Source organism: Photinus pyralis, unplaced genomic scaffold (assembly GCF_008802855.1).
Source record: "Photinus pyralis isolate 1611_PpyrPB1 unplaced genomic scaffold, Ppyr1.3 Ppyr1.4_LG1, whole genome shotgun sequence".
Classification (NCBI taxonomy): Eukaryota; Metazoa; Arthropoda; class Insecta; order Coleoptera; family Lampyridae; genus Photinus; species Photinus pyralis.
Window position 1 is genome coordinate 26,324,237 of NW_022170249.1, and position 16,803 is coordinate 26,341,039.

A 16,803-nucleotide genomic window follows, 5' to 3' on the forward strand; every position below is an offset into this window, starting at 1 on the left:
TCAGTAGATTACGTTAAGAAAGGTTAGGGACATCTGGAAATAATTGCGTTAAGTGTTTTCTGAAAGTGTATTTTATTTAAATCAAGCCATGCAATAAGGAGTTCGTTATGGGTTCGTAAAAGATAAATAATTTGGAGATAAGTAGGCGTTCGCCGTAAATAAACGCAAGCAGTTAATCGATGACGCATATTGCAGTCAGCCTAGAAAGAGAGGGGAGTCGGCTGCCTTTTCTAGTGGAGTTGATTGGCTAATGTTAAGTATGATAAAGAAGCATCATCTGAAAATTGCAAGAAGGAAAGAGTTGTTAAATAGACGTAGCAGACGTTGTAAGTGGATCCTTTCTGTAAGGTTTTCCCAAGTACTCGATAAAGCGGTCTTATCCACCACCAAAAAGTCACATTTACAATTTAAATTACAAGAAAGCCAGTTTGTTTAAATCAAGAATCACGTGAAAGTAAAGAAGTGAAGATTCTTAACTGTTTTGTGTTTTTTTTGAGTCAGTTAAATAAAATCGAGTTATGACCGGAAGGATTATTAACTCTTTAAGGTAATTAGAATGTTCGTCTAAATTTGATTCAATCTATCGCATGTTTTGTTTATAGGCCCTGAGCGTCTTTCTTTCTTGCAGCTTTATTGAGTGATTTTTGTCCAATAAATTTGTATCGTGTGATTAGCTCAGCTGGGTGTATAATTGAGTCCAAATTACGACCCAGGATATACAAATTTCCAACCTAAATGTTTCTCTTCTTACCCAAGCTTATGTTAGGTGTAAATTAAAATTTTATTTTTATCTTGTTAGTGAAATAATTTGAGAAATAAATTTAATATAACATAGTTTTGGCCTATCCTTGGTTTTTCTAATCATAAAGGGAGAGAGAACAGGACGAAAGCGAAAATAAGCTGAAAAATTCGCGTTTCATCAGCAATATTCATCTGCAGAATCCAATTTTTGTGCGTGTTACCGTTAATTAAATAAATTCTCATCATTTTTCAACATATTCTACAGTTTGTTAAATTGGGCGATTTTTCACGAAATTAATCATTTCACTTTGTACTAATAAAGCGGGAAATTGGTTAAGTATCTACAAAATGTCGTGTACAATCGGAGTTATTGAAGGGTAAATAAAATATGATAAATGAGTATAATATGCGAAAATTGCATACCTTTATTCCTATCGAAAAAAACTAAATTTTCGAGAAGCAATGTTTTCTTGTAATTTTTGTTTCACCATACATTGTTTTATAAAGTTAGAATATCTACTAGTAACATCTCTGGTGTGGGTGCCGAGAGTTCAATATACATTGAAACTTAGCTTATAAAACAATAATTCGGGAAACAAATTTATCAGGTCGAATGCATTACAATTTAACAGCTGTACCATGTGTCCTATTTTGGTTGAGACTGCAGTGTAGTGTATTTCAGCTACTTTTAAAGAGAGATTTGCGGTTTTTGCGACCGTATGCCACTTTGTTGTGCAACTTTCAAAACCACAAACGTGCAACGTGCTGTATGCCTTAACGCCCATTTTTGCATTCTTTTTTCTGATTACATTGATCTATTAAATTTTAGCAATGAACCAAAAATAAAGACCTTTTTACGGTGCCTTTTGATTCATGTAGATTTTGTTTTGTTTATTGTACCCGTGGAAGCCAGCCTTAGCTGACGGTCATTTCGGTTTTTCTGGCATATCTTCGGAAGTACTCGGAATTTTATGTTTTTTTTACAGCATGATGATAATTCATAACTCTTTAATTGCACAAATTTTTCTCTAATTTGACCATCTCCGTATCCTCTACTGTTTCCGAGATCCCCATGATAGTCATCCTTATTTGGAACACCATGTATAATTACTTAGGTATATATACAGGGTGGTGACTTGCATAACGCATCATAGGGATTTCAATGTAAAATTCATAACATGCGATTATTGGCTCCCCAAATTATTTTAGAGCAAAAATGTATCGAGGTTTTTTGTAGAAAAATTGTTTTTACGTCAATCAATCGCATTACTTTTCAATTTTTTGCATAATAAAGACGGAAAATTGGAAAAATAAAACCCGCACCTTTGCAATAATCTGTGATGCCATGGAATTTTATAATACAAAAACTACGCCAATATCCGTCATGCCATGGAACGTCAGCTATAAATCAAATCAAATTCTATCAAAAAGTATTATATTTAGAACAGCGAATTCAACATAAAGAAATACCAAATTACGAAAAACGGTTTCCTATTATAACAATTTATAATAAATGTTCGAATAAGTCACCATTAACTGCAAGACAGTAACCAAGTCGAACATAAAATCCATTTCGAACTGCTGCTAATTGATAACTGGATATCTTTTTGTTTTAGAAAATTCCATGGCATCACAGATTATTGAAAAGGTGCGGGTTTTATTTTTCCAATTTTCCGTCTTTATTATGCAAAAAATTGAAAAGTAATGCAGTTGATTGACGTAAAAAATTTTTTTCTACAAAAAACCTTAATACATTTTTGCTCTAAAATAATTTGGGGAGCCAATAATCGCATGTTATGAATTTTACATTGAAAGCCCTATGATGCGTTACGCAAGTCACCACCCTGTATATAAAAACGAATAGGTTGTGATACATAATCAAATATCAGAATTTATATATTGTGCATGAAAATTTTTCGAAAAAATCGTTTTCATATCGATTCAAATTTTATGCATTTACGACTACTATCCTGGTGAAAAGCATTAATAAAAAATGCGGTCTCTACAGTTATCTTTTACTAACAAAAATTCCAAATAAATTCACCGTGCATTTTGCGTCAGAAGATGCAGGTATTTTGAGATTATTATTGCCAAATGCATAAGATACCATCGAAAAACTGACGATCTTTTTCTTCGGTTTTTGTATGGTGAGCCTACTATTTATATTGCAATTTTAACGATTACATGAAATTTTGTATGTAGACATTTCGAATAAAAGTAGTTCTAATGTTCGCATATTCAAATAATGTCTTGATCCAATAATATATAAGTTCCGCCAGGGCGTGGGCTTCCGTTAAAAAACTCGACGCTAACCAAGATGCCGTAGGCGGCATCCATTGAACCTAATGTGACGTTCGATTCTGAAGAGGTCTGTAATGAGAGAGATCGGCTTGGAGGCTTTTTCATTTGCCCTCGCACGGACACGTTTGTTCGCTCTGACAGATTGTTAGTGATAACTGATAAGATTTTTTTTGCTACTGTCTGAAGTGACTTTTGGTATTCAGTAGGTATAGAGGATTTACTGTGTGAAATTTCACGACTTTTGAAATGACAACCTAAAATTGGTCACTGGCTCTTTAGTAAGTTCGAGGTCTTTCGGTATTAACTGGGGAATTTACGTATCCGTACTAGGAGCAAAACTTTCATATGCATTTCAATTACTAGGTCACAGAGAAACTAACTCATTAGATATATCGTAGCAATTATAAAATCTTATATAATTATAAGCGAGTTGTGATGCGGTGCTGCATCGTTCGCCCTCGCTATTGCCACTACCAATGAATAAACAATGCTGATACGATAACGCGTTGAGGCGAGCAACTCCTGAATATCATTTGGGATGTGATTCATTATGACTCGCATCCGTTCACGCTTTCCTATAATTTGCAAAATTTCTTTGTCGTCAAAGGATCGAATGGCATGAGTTCAAGGGTTTTTATCTCGACGTGTACAGTTAACAACCCCAACCCGGCAACGTAAAAATACTATTGTGGATGTGTAGCAATTTGATCGAAATTTTTATTGTAGGTTCCTCTAATAATGAAAAGAAGTAAAATTGACATGCCAACAATTTTTTATGGTCCCACACATCTAAAGGTGGCTTCCTTGTTTCTTTTTTTTTTCTTTCTTTTGAATTTTTATTTCTTTAAATCCAGTGAGGCCTTCGTACTTTTCATCTGAAAGTATGTGCGTTTGCTCCAGTATTTTTTGTACCTCCATCTGTTATTAGATATCACAATTTTATTTTGTATTTACTAAAATCACATTCCAGTTTTGGTGATCTTAGTCATCTTGTGCATAATGCAGACTTTAACCGTTAGCGTAACGTTTGCGAGTTATATTAGGGAGGGTGGATGTGGGTTGGACCAAAGAGTTCGACGTTCGAAGTCCACCACCGACTGGTCTGTCTGGGGTTTTGCCAGGCGTACATGGTTTTCTGAAATCTACGGTGTGATTTAGACATTGAGCGTAGGTATATTGGGCAAGACTTCAAATCCGCTAACTCTCTAAACTTTAAAACGTGACGCGGGAACAGTATATGCATTTTGGGTCAAGTGTGCGTAATATAGAGATTTTAAAGCGATTGTAAGAGTTTATTTGTTACAAAATCACATTTGAAGAAACGCATTCCTTGATTTTGCTTTGCTGTTTGAAGAATTTTAAGATCGATATTGCACAGCAACGTTTAGGTGCACTGCATTATTTTGCATTCTAAAGTGCTACAACAGACAATATTATGTTTACTTGAAAATTTTTCAAGCTGAATTTTGTTTTTATTTACCTTCATTTCAGAAATGGACAGCCGTTTATTTACCTTTTCTGGATCGTGTACCTCATGTTCTAAACTTGTACTATAGAGCGAATGTTTGTAATTAATGGAATTTTTGTTACCCACACAAGAGCACGGAAACATCTCAAACTATTTGTATTCCGCCAAAGTATGTCAGGTAAATAGTTTCAGTCTCTAACCGCTGCCTTTCCTTTATGCCACCGGAAATGTGCTCCAGTAATAATTATACGTCCAGTTCTCCTGAAATTGCAATTCAATTTTGTCATTGTCTTACCTTTGTTGAATCTAAATTCAGAGATTTTGTAAATTACAATTAAATTCTGTATAGTATAAGTGTTTCACGGTCACATTACTCTTTGCATTATACATGCAATTCATTTTCTTTGCAATTAATTTAAAGTAATGACCAAAAACTTCCATTTACTGCGACGTTGTTAGGATTCTTAATAGACATGAATGGGGTAACAGGGACGATCCTTATCCTATAGTTTATTATACATTTCTCTGTTAGTTTTTGTGTTCAAACAGTACAGACGTAATACATTAAAGAAAATACTTCAAGTTTACTCTTGTTATCGGTGTCATAATTTTGGAATACATTATTGCTACGAGGGAAAATAGCAGCTGTCTTGGTATTAGTGTCAGGTCTTATTTATTGTTCTAGAGATAGACGTACACATACTGACAATTTCTTTGTCAAAGTTATTAAATGCGATCAAAACTAAAGACTAACCACGGAGCACCCTGTGAAGGTAAAAATTGCCGTCACTTAATCTCCCGGCACACCAGAGGTACACCAACAAAATCGCAAGCTTTGAAAACTGCAAAAATGAAAAATGGTATAACTTATAACTACAAATCAAATTCTTTTCTTACTGCTTGTTCGGCTTGTCGAATAAATAACCAAGAAACGTTGTTTCATGTAAAAAGAGTGTTGTAGTACAAGAGAATGACTTTTAGGAGACCGGGGGTACAATGCGCTGAGGCAAAACAACAAACAATACGCATTTATTACACAGACAATTGTGCCGGCAAAACCCATTTTTAGCGTATTTTTCTAAGTGAAAAATCGCTATTGGCTTGTCGTCCGTCACACGTACCTACTCCGTCTAGGCCACTGAACCGATTTGGGCGATATAGGGCTGATTTGAAAGAGCTTGGTCCAAGGATTCCGTTCATATCGATATTTTTTGGTTTTGTGCATGCGCAAGGTCAAAAATTCGGTTTAACGCATGTGCAATGCTAACTTTTTATTTGTGAAGATATTTAAATAAAACTTTGTATGTAAACACTACGAATATAAGTAAAATTAACGACGTTTTCAAAATGTTGTTTTACGCATGCTCAATGTCAACATGAAGAATCTAAATGAAATGTAATACATAGGCACTTGGAATACAAGCAAATCTAACACCAGTTTTAAAATTCGGTTTGCATAATGATTTTTTAACTTGTATTATCATTGATACATTCCAATCTGTTTGCTCAAAGCATTGAATGGTTAAAGGCATATCTATCTATCGAAGTGAATTTCATCTGCTCAAATTTCGTATCATTTTTGGACTTAAAAAAACAATGAAAGGCTTTACCGATCTTAACCATCTTCCAACATGACAGACTTTAAGGCAAAGTAGTCCCCGTGAGACGTAAATAATCCAATTACCTGGAGGTTAGTAGGGAAGGAAATAAAACGCTGCAAAGCTCGAAATACCATTTACTCTGACTTCATTCTAAAGTCCCAGGATAATGGATGATTTAATTAATATTTTGAAAGCAAAACAGGCCAGATCTCATTGTGCCGCACTCTCGAACAAACAAACTGCCGAGGGGAAGACGAAAGAGCACGGATAAAGAAAAACTTTGACACTGAATAAAAGTCAAAAAATTAGTAAGCAAATTACAGCATAAGGCAAATAAAGCATAAATGTATGAGCATAAAACAGCATTGAACTTTGAATGATTTGAAAAGAATATTCGTTACAATATTTTACGAGTATGTACATTAAATTGCGGCTTATATGCTTTGGATTTTGATGAACTTTATAATTAAGTAATACGAAATTGTATATATTTAGATAAGTTTGGGCTGACGGTACACACAGCTTTTTGAGATTGTCATCTGAACAGAATTGAACCTATGTTTTCAAGAAAATTCAAATTAGAACAAAATACATAAGAATAAGTAATATTTTCGCATTGTTGATGAATTGCTCCATTTTTTCAATTAGTGTGTTGCTAAAGTAACGTAGTTGTATTTCACTAATTTTTATTAAGAAATTAATTGGTCGCAATCGATTTCGGAGGAGCTTCGTCCATCATCAGGCGATACGTCATTACATTATAATAAAAACGAATCATGAATATGAAGATGTTGGAAGGTGTGTGGTGCGTTGAAGTTGTACGATTGTTTATTAGATCTGTAGTGTAATGTATTTCGGTTGCGTAATGTTAGCCGAGGGTAGAGGCGTTAATAATAAATAGTAATTCGTGGACGTTGGTTACGATAGCTCTTTATTTGTTAATCGTCAAGTACGTACTGCCATCGTACCGCTCGTTGACATCGGACATGCGTAGTCCGATGATATATGACATGCCCTACCTTTTAAAATTGAAACAAAACAAAACATGCAAACATATTACATTGCACAAGTCAACACTTAAATTAAATAAATAATTACAAATTACAAGTCAAGTCTAATAGGTGGTTTAATAACACGCCCGAATCGCGTAGCTACGGTTCGCACGTCACTGTTAGGGTTTGGCACATACAAGTCTTCTTCCAATTGATGTCTGGTCGATGATTGGCAGTTACCGGTCGAGGGTCGATAGTCGCTGATGGTCGATGGTTGACAGTCGCTGGTCGAGGGTCGATAGTTGCTGGTCGATGGTTGACAGTCACTGGTCGATGGTTGACAGTCACTGGTCGATGGCTGCTCTTCTAATCGATCGCTTGGCGGTGGTTTTCTATTCGGCTGACTTTGTTCTCGGGTGTTGGATCTCGAATGTTTTTGACAAATTAGGCAAGCTAATACGATATTTTCGATGTCAACGGTGAGGCCTGGCCAGTATACTGAATCTTGAGCGAGTAGTTTTGTGGAGACCACTCCTTGATGAAATTTGTGCAGCAATTTTAAAAATTCGTTCCTAAGGTTTTTTGGAACTATTATTTTGTTTTTATAAAAAAGAATGTTTGCATGAAGATATATGTCTCCTTTTAAAGGCCAATATGTTTTGAGAGATGAAGGTAGGTTGCACTTATGAGTAGGCCAACCGTTTAGTGCATAATGTTTGAGTTTGTGGAGGTCAGGATCTTGGTCAATTTCTGTCTGTAGTCGTCTTTCGTTTTCGGGTGTTGTGGTGATAACTGAGTACACCCTTAGGTTTTTCTCAAGGTAGTCTGTGTCGATGTGTTCTCTTAAGGGATCTCTGCTTAAGGTATCGGCAACTTGTTGGTTTTTTCCAGGAACGTATTGTATACCTCAGAAGTCTATGGGCCAATCGTTGTATTCTCGGTGACATTTCGTCAAGAGGTTTTTTGAGTAAACCTATTAAAGGTCGGTGGTCAGTCTCTAGTTGAAATTTTCGGCCAAAAAGGTAATAATGGAAGTGCTCGCAACCAAATACGAGGGCTAGAAGTTCCTTATCGATGTGATTGTATCTTTGTTGGGTGGGAGTCAACGATACTGAGGCATATTCTATTGGATGTCCTTTTTGCATGATGACTGCGCCAATGCCGAAAGGACTAGCGTCCACAGAGAGAACGATGTCAATATTAGGATCAAAGTATCTTAATATTGGCGATGACGTCACTAACTGCTTGAGTCTATCGAAAGATAGTTGTTCGTTGGAGGACCATTGCCATTCTACTTTGTTTGATAGCAGTTTACGTAAAAGTGCAGTTTCTGTAGATAGGTTAGGTATATATTTTGATAAGTACACAATCATGCCAAGAAAGCGTTGCAGGTCTTTTTGGTTAGTGGGTGGTTTCATTTCACTGATGGCTTTTATTTTGCTGTCGTCGATTTCGATACCTCTCGCGCTTATATTATGTCCTAGGAATTTAACTTTGGTGACTCCTACTTTGGATTTTTCTAAATTTAACGTTAATCCCGATTTTGTAATTCTCTGTAGAGTTCTTTCCAGATTAAGATTGTGTTCTTCTATGGTTTTTCCAAAAACCAAAATGTCGTCGAAATAGGCAATTACGCCAGTAAGATCATTCAACGTGTCGAACATGAATTTTTGAAAAATTTCCGAGGCGGAGCTTAAACCGTATGGAAGCCGTAAGTATCTGTAACGACCAAAAGGAGTAGATATCGTGCATAAAAGTGAGCTTTTATGATCTAGCGGAATTTGAAGGAATGCGTTTGAAGCATCTAGTAATGAGAAATATTGCGCCCCCGATAGTTCCGAAAATAGCGTATCTTGGGTTGGAATTTGGAAAATTTCTCGTTTGATGTATGTGTTGAGAGATCTGGGATCCATGCATACCCTAATATCGCCGTTTGATTTGGGAGCAATAACATGGGGTGCACCCAATCAGTAGGTTCGGTGACTGGAACGATAATATTCTCAGCCACCATTTCGTCGAGTTTTTGTTTGACTTTATTTTTCAGGGCTGATGGTATTTTTCGCGTAGGGGATACCTATGTGTGGAATAGCGTCCTCGCTAAGCGTAATATTATATGTTTTTGACACCTTACCGATTCCCGTAAACATTTGTTTATACCTATTTGGAAATCACATTATTTTTGTCACTCAGTTGAGTGGAACATACAGTTAATTGTGGGGATGAAGTAGAACTTTTGTTTAAAATGTTCAAGTCAATACACGATTTAAGTCTCAAAATCGAAGAGTTTTCCCGCGCACTTAAAACATAAAACGATAGATTATGCATAACATTTTTATACGTACAATCTACGTTTATTAACCCGATTGTCTCTATATTATGACCCGAATACGAAGAAAGTTTTGAGCCTGTTTTATTTATCATATTGTGAGAAACACCTAGTCTTTTAAAGTCCGTGTAATTTAGAATATTTACATGACTTCCAGTGTCAATTTTAAATTTCACGTCACAAGATTTAACGAAAACTGTCTCATACCATTCCACTAAATGGCTTGTTTTATTAACGCTTGTCGGTTCAATTGTTGAAATTGTCCAAACAATCTCCGAATTTTCATCACATTCAGAATTGTAGTCAGATAATGGGTCAAAATCGCTATCCGACTGCGACAAATCACATCCATATTCGTTTATTTCATGAATGTGTTTACTTTTACAAAATTTGCGGTAGTGACCTTTCCTATTACAGCGACGACAGATACGAAATAAAGCAGGGCACTTACCTTGTGGATGAATCATGCCACAATTTTGGCACTTGTTACCTGCGTTTTGCCGATAATTTCGATAGTTGTCATTACTACCCTCCGAATGGCTCGTTCTCGGATAGTTTCCATTATAAAAATTTACACTTTTATTTTTATAGTGGTATCTGTCTTTATTTTTATTAAAAACTTCGCTGTTTTTTGGTTTATGACCGTAACTATTGACACTATCCACTAATAGTTCGTTTTTTGAAGCGCCCGCGATTTCTTTTTGTTGTATCGAGCTGCTTTCGATAGCGCGACATACAGGGTGATTCCTATAGTACCTGCCACCGTTTGGGAGCGTATAGGGGGTGCCTAGGGGAGTATTTTGATATAGGACACTTGGGGTCGGAAATCTAAAATAAGGGCTCCAGAACCAAATTTATCTTCTGGAATTTCACGCCTGTATGTAGGCAACCCAACCGACCGACGTTTCGCGCGGAGCGATGCAGAGCGAGTTAGCGCGAGGAAGCGACATGGGAGGGAAGGAGGGAAAACGACAGTCAAAAGCAATAACGTTTACAATTGTTCAACGTGGCCACCGTTGTTCTCAATGCACTTCCTACATCTAGCCAACTATTATTATACTATTGCCATAGTGTTTATTCACTTGATACGCGTCTTTGCAGACGGGATTTCGTGGGTTTAAACAAAATTCTGATCAAGTGTCAGCCACACATCGCCGCCTGAGATCGCTCCGTGTGCACCGCCGGCCGGTTGGGTTGCCTACCTACAGGCGCGAAATTCCAGAAGGTAAATTTGGCTCTGGCACCCTTAATTTAGATTTCCGACCCCAAGTGTCCTATATCAAAATACTCCCCTACGCACCACCTACACGCTCCCAAACGGTGGCAGGTACTATAGGAATCACCCTGTATAGATAACGCTTTGTCCAGCGTTAGCCCATCTGTTTGTAACAATTTTGCTTGTGTACGCGTATCACGAATTCCAAGCACAATTCTATCCAAAATCATTACATCTCGTTCTTTGAACTCACACGATAACGAAAGTTGTTTAAGGGCTGTGACGAACTGATCAACCGTCTCCCCCGTTAGTTGTTCGCGCTTAAAAAATTTAAAATGTTCATAAACTAGATTTTTTAACGGTTCACAGTATTCACTGTATTTTTGTAGCACTACTGATAATGTTTTCCGATCACTTTCTCCATCGAATTCGAAGGTATTAAAAATTTGAAGTCCTTCGTCGCCCAGAAAATTAAGTAAAATTGCAACTCTAACTTCATCGTTCTTTTTTGATTTATCGCTGGCAAGCATGTATAAATCAAATTTCTGCCTCCATAATCGCCAATTTGCGGCAAGATTGCCTTTAAAGTGCATTATTCCCGGTGTTATTGCCGAATCCGCCATTTAGTAACGAAATTATTTTATAATATTTTGAAAGAAGTAAACCCTACTTTCCAGTAAGTACGTACGGCGCGTCGAGTAAAGCCTCGCGCACACTTGTTTGCTACCGTTTTTCTTATCGCACGTAAACCGCGATTCGCGAATGGCGAATTCGCTTATCTTCGTCCGTACCACGTTATCACTTTATAGACACGCGTCGTCGGTTTTACCGTATGCCACCATGTAATGTATTTCGGTTGCGTAATGTTAGCCGAGGGTAGAGGCGTTAATAATAAATAGTAATTCGTGGACGTTGGTTACGATAGCTCTTTATTTGTTAATCGTCAAGTACGTACTGCCATCGTACCGCTCGTTGACATCGGACATGCGTAGTCCGATGATATATGACATGTAGTATGTGGAATGTGTACAAGACTTCAACGCACCACACACCTTCCAACATCTTCATATTCATGATTCGTTTCTATATAATGTAATGACGTATCGCCTCCCGCCTGATGATGGACGAAGCTCGTCCGAAATCGATCGCGACCAATTAATTTCTTAATAAAAACTAGTGAAATACAACTACGTTAATATTTTCGCAATAAAACCAGCACAAACGTAAATAACACTACTTGAAATAAATTAACCTTTTGTTCACAACAAAAGAACGTTTTGTTTTTGCAAAGCACTCTTCGCAGAAAATGGAAATTTTTAGGAAAAATGTGATTCTGAACCACTGTGTGATATATCGTTGTAAATTGAAATAAAGACGTAATCTCAAAATGTTAAAAAATAGCGCCCATAAGAAAAACGGGTAGCCATATTCGAAATCTCCATTAAAAAGTGTCTGAATAATGTATTAATTAGAAATGTCTAGTATGATTAGTTTATCATGAAAATATTTTGCGATATTTTCAAAATTTCTATCTTAAGATACGCGAAATACCCATAGTAACAGTTAACACTCGAAAAATGGAGACCGTGTATAATAAAAAAGTCGTACAATTGCACGTAGAATTAAAAAATGCAAGAGGAGGTTCCATTTAAAAAAACGTACCTTCTTAGCGCGCTACTTTGTGAACGCACCCTGTATAATTCAAAATATTTTTAAAATGTGAAGAATATTCAGCCATATCATAATACAAAATCTTATCTTCAAGGCATTCAGTTACTAGTGTGCAATCGTTGACTTACCCTGTACAAGTGTACAATAAGTAAAATGTTTAGCCCATTTTCTAAGAATTAAAAAAAATGTGCTATTGTTTGCGTTTTGTCAGTCCGTCCGGACCCACTTCTGCCGTTTCGAACTACTTCTAGGGGAATGGTCCTAGAGTTCTGGAATTTTTTGCAGTAGGTAGCCTATACCTTGAAGGTGCGCCAGACGGCCATCAAATTTCGCTGTCTAAAATGGACCCCCCCCCCTCCACGAAGTATTTCCTGAGATGCTGTTTTTGAAAGTAAAACGTAAAACTTTTACATACGACAAGCAATTAGTCTCAGATTTTGCATACGCATGCCTTTAGTGGTGCCAAGTGAAACTTTAGAAAATGGGGGAGGGAGGGTAAACACATGTTCTACCCTTCATGGTATTCTAATGAAAGGTGTCATTAATATAAATTGGCTTCTACAAACTATAACTTTCCCGTTCGATTCTTTTTCGAGATCAGTGAGGGGGGGGGGGGGGGGGGTTAAAAATTAATTTTATCTCTCATTGTATTCTAATTAAAGGTCTCAACGAAAGGAACCGTCTTCTACCAACTACTGCCTTTTTTCTGCCCTCTTATCAACGTACGGGTAGGAGGGGGAGGGTGTGACTAATTGGTAATCGCAAATTCAATATTGTCAAAAAAATTAAAAATAAAGCTAGCTCTAATGACATGATAATTGACAATTGGGGTGGTTTGTTGATAACAGATAATTTATCTTAAAGTGTGTAAATGGCACACGTTTAAAGAATGAGACATTAACAGCTCTCACTTTTCACAATCGGTAAATTTTCGATATTCTCAAATGGCGAAAATATCGTAAGGTACTCGGTAAGGTATTTGTTGAAAAATGACGGATTTTAGTAAAAATCGAAAAGTGTACATGGATACTGCGGTAAGGCAAAGTAGTCAGATTTCCTAAACTAACACAATTTCAGTGATGACGTGTATCCTACACAAGTCCTTAGGGTCCTTAACGTACTACATTATCTGTGTTCAGTAGAGTAGCTATACAGTAGTAATTTATTTGATTGGACGAGTATTGGTGTAGGTTTCTGATTTCAGTACGTGATCGTAATTTATTAGTGATTTCGTCGGCATCCATACCGAAATAATAAATCTTTCTACGCCATTATTTTACGGCGATTTCACTAGATTCGTTAATTTCTCGAGTCGACTAGTTCAGATATAAGACCTTAAACAATAACTCTTGTTGAAAATCGCCATATATCATATTAAACATGTGACGGCGCGGTGTGACCTATGTTGTCAACTTTTTGGATATGCGCTTTTGAGTAGAAAGGTTATCCCGTAAGTTAAAATTTAATTGGGAATAAAAGAATGGGTCGTCCGATTCAAAATTAAAATTAGTAGTATCATCTAGATGGATGACACTACATTAAAATGAAAGTGAACCTTTCGAGATTGCGTTTCATTTAGAATCTATAAAAAGAACGAAAATCGATTATGCTGCTATCCGAGTACCGAATTCTCTTTGGACGTTTCTAATGTGTCAAACTTGTTACCAAGAGAGTTACGTTTGAGTGTTCCTTCAGAACTTGGCAGCCTAATTTAACCCAATCACATTTCCCACTAAAAATATAAGATCTTTATACTAATTACCTACTTTAGTTAGGCGACTAACGGAATGTCGAACTTTTTGTTTTGTAACTAAATTAAGATGCATTTAAATAGTTACACCCATTATACGATAATAGTTTCTATGCAGGCAACGTATATCCATTTATTTATTTTTGGGACAAAATTTAAAGGATTTGTGTTGAGTTAACTTATTTAAATGTGTGCAAAGTGATAAATTGAAATAGGGAAGGGAAATGTAGAGATATGGCTTTTCTTTCGATTTCAATCATTGAAATTCGAGGGTATGTGTACATTACCAACAAAGGACACATTTGCATATAATTCTCTCCTCGCGTTAAAAAATAATACGCACTGCAGATTATCATATTTGGCAATTCTACAAATTCATTTCCAAGTTATTACCTGTTCATTATTAATCTTAAATGGTTTTCGAGAAATGTTTTTCACGTCCCTTTTGAAATTAATTACTTCATTTTACAATAAATTGTAATTGACTAAATCGTCATTTGCTAATTTGCCTCAAGCAAACTAAAATAAGCTTCTTCTCCTTCCTGTTTGTTCTAATTGAGTTGAACATTCACCCCACGTATTCCCGTTTTATTGAATAACTCCGTTAGTTCCTGTAAAATATTGAAAATGTGCAGTTTGTGTATCTTGTTTCAGTTTCGTCTTGAATGGTTTTCTCTCAACATACAGGGAAAGTGAGAAATTTATATTGTGGTGCAATTAAAACAGAAGCACAAGCAAGGGTACATTTTTCGTTTTCATCTTTTAATTTCACTTGGGTATTTCTATGGAAATGGTCTCACTAAATTTTATTGTATTTGTGAATGTAATACTCAGTATACAGGGTGGCGCATTGAAAACGTCTCCAATGGTTTATTTTCTTGTCAATGAGTGAAATAAACCTCGCGCACGGATAATTCAGGGCATATTTTAACGATCCTTGCACCCCATGTACTTGGATCATCACGACGAAGTGGTTTTTGCTCCAAGAAAATTTACTGGAAAGTGAGACTAGTTATATTTCATAAGAAAATCGAATTACCTTTAATCGCTGATCGATTGTTGAAAAGAAACATTTAAAGGAAACTTGAAACTTTGACATACGAGTATGCCTGGCGTCGCTGCCTCTCCCAGGATTTAGTCAACTGTCGTGGGGATGCGTCCCTAATCCCTATCACTATCAGAGGGGCGTAATTCATACATTATCGACTTAAGGAATTGTTTTCAGACTAAGCGATGCAAGAATAGGAGTATAATGCTGGAGGATATTCTAGGATATTTCTGTGGCGAGATCTCGATCGATTTATAAAAAGCTTAAAAAGCACCCTATGATTGCTTCCGAATGTTCAATGGTCATGATTATGGGATCATAACGTTCTGGCAAACCGTGCCCTACCCCTACCCCCCATAAAATCCTAAATCATCCAGCCAATGGCTATAAATCTTTATTTAATTTATTTAATCGACGTATCTTAATTTGTTCAGATATATAACAAACGAAAATATCACTTACTTGTTGCTATGAGAAAGAAAGAATTTAATTTGCTGTCAGTTATCTTTGTGACAATCGTGAAAATTAATTTATGGATTCAGATTTTACTTCCAAAATGGTTTACGCACTAGTCGAAAGAGTGGAAATTATTCTACTTTTTGCGAAAACGAATCGACCGATTTTAAAAAATCAAACGTCAAAATACAGGACCTCGAAAGACCTGTCAAACAAGCTATTACTCGATACCACTTTGTCAGTTAAAACTTTTAAGGGAATGACCCTTGGAGGCAGAGGGTGAAAGGGGGTGAAGTAGTTTTTGGTTAAAAAGTTCTCCCCTTTGACAAATCTTTTGATGTGTCTCGGCGTTTTGTCCTATCCGTGGTGAGAAGTTTTCAAATGAACACAGTGTATATTTATTCTTCATAATTTATTTATTTTTACGCTACTAATTTTCTTAATTGAGGCCGAACGTAAGGTTCTATAAGTGATCCTTTCCTCATGACAAAAAATATGTTTTTAATTATTTTACTATGATATCGTCTAGACTAGTATATCTAATTTATTTATATTTGTTTCAGGTAAATCAATCATTCCGGAACTATTTATCACCTGAGACGAAGCAGTTAACGTAAGTTTCGTCAAATTGCACAATACATTCGAACTTAAATGACTTAGAACTAATTTGATTTTCCCAATGATGAGTTTAGTTTCAACTTTCAACTCAAATATGTCTTAGAATGTGCCTTGGAATTTGCGATTAACTTAACGCTATTTACGTTAATGAAAGTTGCACTATTTAGTAATGTTTGGTTGTATCGAGGGTTACGCCGTTCACAAGATTTTATAAAATGTGTGGCGCCCCTCTTGGACCGTTTCTATTGCAAATGATGCAATCGTGGGTTAAACTAAAACAAATGGAATCCACTGACCAAGTTTAATTAAAAGGTCATCGTGCACAGGGTGGTTCAAATGCATGACTCGCCATTGGGAGCCTCGTAACGGTGAGAGATACCGTACGACATTACATTACGCGACATTTCATGACGTACCCTATCACGGCGACACTTCATTATACCCAACTTCGCCAATTCATCACCGGACATTTCATCACATTGTATAGCTACATCTTTTTTGATTCTGCGTGAAATGAAACAATTAAATTAGTGACAGAATAAAATAGGTAGGTAATACACAAAATAAACCCCTAAAGCGGATCTAAAAAAGCGGTAGAGCGGTGTGATCCTACGG